Genomic DNA, 4,636 nt, shown 5'->3' on the forward strand with positions numbered 1-4,636 from the left:
TTATATTTCGCTTTCATTTATCATACTGCATTCTTACATGTGTACATGTTTTTAATGTTTAACAATTCAGATGTTAATATGTTTTCTCATAACAATACTGCTATACGGTATGAAATTCTAAAGTACGAAAAACAAGAAAGATGATGCGTAATTATTTTATATAAATTAAATTATTTAAAGAAAAATAAATAAAACTTCAATAGATATATCTTTTGTAATAAAATCCTGCTTACCCTGGTACCTATCTATATTACCCAAATCAAATAAACAAAAGCTAATAACAATTACTGCTGGTAAATGCTAAATTTTTCTTGTTTTAGTAGTGCCGCATATTGCCTCTTCAAAACTTTCAATTCTTTCGAATCTTTCTTTTGCAAATTTGAGGTCTGAGTCTAACTTTAATTTGCTTCTGAGTTGTTTAACATTTTGACAACATTTCACAAATGAAAGTTAGAAAAATAATGATTTGATTCATTTTAGAATTTAAATCTTTCTCTAGTTTATTATCACACTACTGTAAAAATAGCTTTTTACAACACGTATCCTACGATGGTTGTACAGAAACCGCCTTAAAAAATAGTACGGTGGCATTTTTGTAATTATTGTTAGTTTTAGAGTATTTTACGACACACATTCTAAGACGGTCATTGAAAACCGCCTTAAAATGTTATATGTAATTAAATTCACTGCGGGTCTTAATAAAAACCCGTCGTAATTGAGAAACAAAAAAAAGCAAAATGCGTCCTCCTCCTTCTCCTTTCGCGAACCCTAATTCTTGAACCTTCCTGCCTCCACTCAGCTGACCCTCTCATACTCTCACTCTCATACTCTCTCTTCTCTTTCTCGTAAGGGTCCCCACAGTGCACATGGGAGCTGGTGTTGACGATGAAACGAGAAAGAGCACAAGACGTTTATGAAAAAGCGTGCAATAGCTTTCACTAATTTGGCAAAGAGGCCTCCCATTTGCGGCAATGCAAACGCACCTCCTCTTTCCCTCATTAATTGAAATCGCTGCCCCAGATCGAGCAAGTGAAGAAGCTGCTAGCTATTAGCTATGGCTAGAGGAAAGATCCAGATCAAGAGGATAGAGAACACCACCAAGAAGGCCAACGAGCTCACCATTCTCTGCGATGCCAAGGTTTCTATTATTATGTTCTCCAGCACTGGAAAACTCCACAAGATCGAGCAATCGTACGTTTTTTTTATTCTCTATCTCGTCCAACAAACCCTACCTACCTATCTTCTCTCTTATGTCTTTTTCTTTTTTCAAGAACAAAGCAGTTCTTCGATCAAGAACTCTCATTACGAGGTTCTCTCTTTTCTTTTCTTCAGATTTACTTCTGCCTGCTGCTTTGGAAGTTGTAATTGATAATATATTTTATTTTAATTGGTTGATTTGTCCCCCAGAATATGCAAGAGAACTTGAAGAAACTGAAAGAGGTGAATAGGAATCTTCGTAAGGAGTTTAGGTATATATATCTTTCATCACTTCGATCGATCTCTTTGGTAATGTTTTATTCTTGATATATATATATATATATATATATATATATATATATATATATATATATATATATATATATATATGCACATGCACATGTTTTATTTAATTTGTTTACTGCTGGTGTTTGTTCATGACTTAGGTAGAGAATGGGAGATTGTCTGAATGAGCTGGGCATGGAAGATCTCAGGCTCCTTGAGGAAGGAATGGACAAGGCCGCCAAGGTTGTTCGTGAGCGTAAGGTTAGATTAATTATATGTTCCTCTTTTTGCTTTACATGAGCAATCAGGCTAGCTACCTTGTGCATATGCTATTTGAAAACAAGAGTAAAGATCTTAAATTTTGTATATAAAAACTTGTTTGTGCTGTGTCTGCAGCACTTATTTGGTTAGAGATGCATAGCAGCAATTGTTTGTGTCTGCGGCAAACACAAAGGCGTCGCAACAGAGTCTTTGAATTCGTATATTAGTATTTCTGGCATATCTAGTGAAGTCTTTGAATTCTTGCTGGACTTATATGATGTCTTTCAGTTTTTCATTGGCCTTGTATTTTGTCTTAACAGTTGAAATCATTTTTATTTATTAACAAAATTCTAATCTCGAATGAGAATGAAACTAGACAATCAATTATGTATAATTGGTGCATTTAATGAGAAGAACATTTGGGTACTTGGTTGGTGACACGTGAATCTTAAATGTTGATGCAGCTTAGAGAACTAGTACTACAGGATATTGGTACTTATGACTTGCCAGTTGAAGAATGCCACTATTGCTGTCGATGCCTTGTCTGTATGGTAAGTTATAGGATTGAGTTCAAGGATTGTATTCTATAAGTACTTGGTCAGCCATGATTTGGTACCATGTTGACCTTTCCTGTAGATCAAGTTCTCAAAGCATATAGGCAGTTGTATTTGTTAGCAAAATGTTATTACCTTTTTGTAGATGTAGATTAATAATATCTTGTATGTATGACACAGATGCTGTGGAATTTTTTTCATGCGGGTCCACTTGTTACATGATGATATAAACAAAATACAGCTTGATTTAGTTCCAATGCTTCAAGAAATTATTTTTGAATGGCTAATCATCATCTTCTTTACCATCACACCATCTGCACCAGCTGTAACTGAAGACTTCAATTCTAAACTTTCATCACTACAAATAGGTAGGTTTTATGATGTTTTTATATATATTACATCACTGCAGATGATAATTTACTTAAGTTGACATGGAATTATCATTATAAGAGGATAGAGGCTCACAAGATTATTCCCTTTCTCAAATTTGAAAGAAACAACTAACAAATTAAAGACATAACATTTTTAAAATTAAAGATGAAAATTTGGAAGTAAATTGTTTGAATCAAGAAATACCGTCTCAATGTCTTCTAATTTGATGCCAAAATCTAAACTTGGAGTAAAATTTCGATTTGACTAAATTTAAGCAATAATATATGAAAGAAATAAAATTTAGAAATAAAATGTGAAATACATAACGTAGGAGAAGCCACTTGGGGCTTATTGAGAAAGACTGTAGGTCTTAGAATTCATCTCACCTAAGAATGACTACGTAGATTTATATTTTATAATGAAGGGGTGGATAGAGATTGGGATTTGTTTTGATAAGCTCTCCAATAAAATGCTTTCATTGTACCCATATTTTTATTTCTTGATATCTTAGCTGGAAATATGGTTAAAACGAGTGAGATTTGTGTCGCAATTATATATTGTAAACTGTAAAATTATTCAGCACAGTACAACTTATGCTCAATGGCAAAATATTACATATTTTGGCTCCTAGAGATTCCCAAATATTAGCAGTTAGTTACTAGTTAGAGAGTATGGAAAGACGGGTATAGCTTAAATAGGAGGTTGAGTAGGGAGTGGGATTCAGCTTTGTTAGAAAAGGGTGTAGTGGCTTGGTTGTAAATAGGCATACCTCAAAATTGACCTTTGGTGCTAATCTATTCTCATATAAAAATCTCATTGACCTTTAGAGTTTAATCCTGTTGGGAATTTACTATTTTTCTGTACTGATTATTCCTTTCAATTGCGGTGAGCTCGAGATGGATGTGTGATTGCATTATGAGTTATGACTTTTTGATCTTAGATTCTTGTTGCTTTGACAGGTGAAAAAGGGAAGTTTGATGAGTTGCTTGAGGATAAGGGTGTTAATATATTGATTGATCCAAAGGCCCTTATGAATGTCATTGGAACTAAAATGGATTTTGTAGATGACAAACTAAGGTAAATTTTTTCTTTAACACCTTTTCTTCATGTTAAACTTTTATTTTTCTTTTGTTTTGCTATTCTTTTTTATTGTATTGTGTTTCGGGAATGGGATGACAAATCTGTCTATGAGCAGTAATCCTATATTGGTTTGGATTTGGGATGCACATATTGATTTGGCACTAGTAATCCTATATTGTATTAATTTGCACTCTTTAATCTTTATGGTATGTGCCAATTCCAGGTAGAGCTAGCCTTACTTGGTTGGTAGTTTTAACTTGACTAAATCATTCTTAACATTCTGTTTTAGGATCCAGACACAAGTCATTTGTTTATCTACATTACTAATCAAGATCCATATTCACTTTCTGTGATCTTGAGGATTAATGCTATTAACATGTTTATATTTTTTTCCAACTGTTTTTATTATTGGTTGAAATTGAATTTTACTGCATTGATAATAAGAGTACTACTAAATAAAAAAAAAGGTTCACTTATTGAAAAATTATTTATTATATGTATTTGAATGGCATTATCTCAAGTACGCATGTCCTGGTCATCTTGACGGAACTAATATCACCATCAGCTGCACAACAAATATTATTTTCCATAAAAAAAACTGTTGTAGTTAATAACATTTTTTTATGGAATAAAGCTGTATTATAACTAATTTGTTTGATCATTTCTTAAAAAAATATTGATTTTATTTGATATTAGTTATCTCATATAATGAAAATATAATAGTTATAAAAAATGTGTAAAATAAATTTATAGATTAATTTTAATGATAATTAAAGTACACGTATTTAAAAATTTTAATTTTTAGACATGCCAAAAATTTATAGATTAATTTTAATGTATATCAATAGTAATTTTTAACCAAATTAAGAAATTAATATTTGATGATA

At 31.9% G+C, this 4,636-nt stretch overlaps 1 pseudogene; it reads left to right on the forward strand.

Moving 5' to 3' along the window:
* Positions 1-1,054: 1,054 nt before the first annotated feature.
* Positions 1,055-3,976, forward strand: LOC121173946 (floral homeotic protein PMADS 1-like; annotated as a pseudogene).
* The last annotated feature ends 660 nt before the right edge of the window (positions 3,977-4,636 follow it).

This window comes from Glycine max, chromosome 18 (genome assembly GCF_000004515.6).
Source record: "Glycine max cultivar Williams 82 chromosome 18, Glycine_max_v4.0, whole genome shotgun sequence".
Taxonomy (NCBI): domain Eukaryota; kingdom Viridiplantae; phylum Streptophyta; class Magnoliopsida; order Fabales; family Fabaceae; genus Glycine; species Glycine max.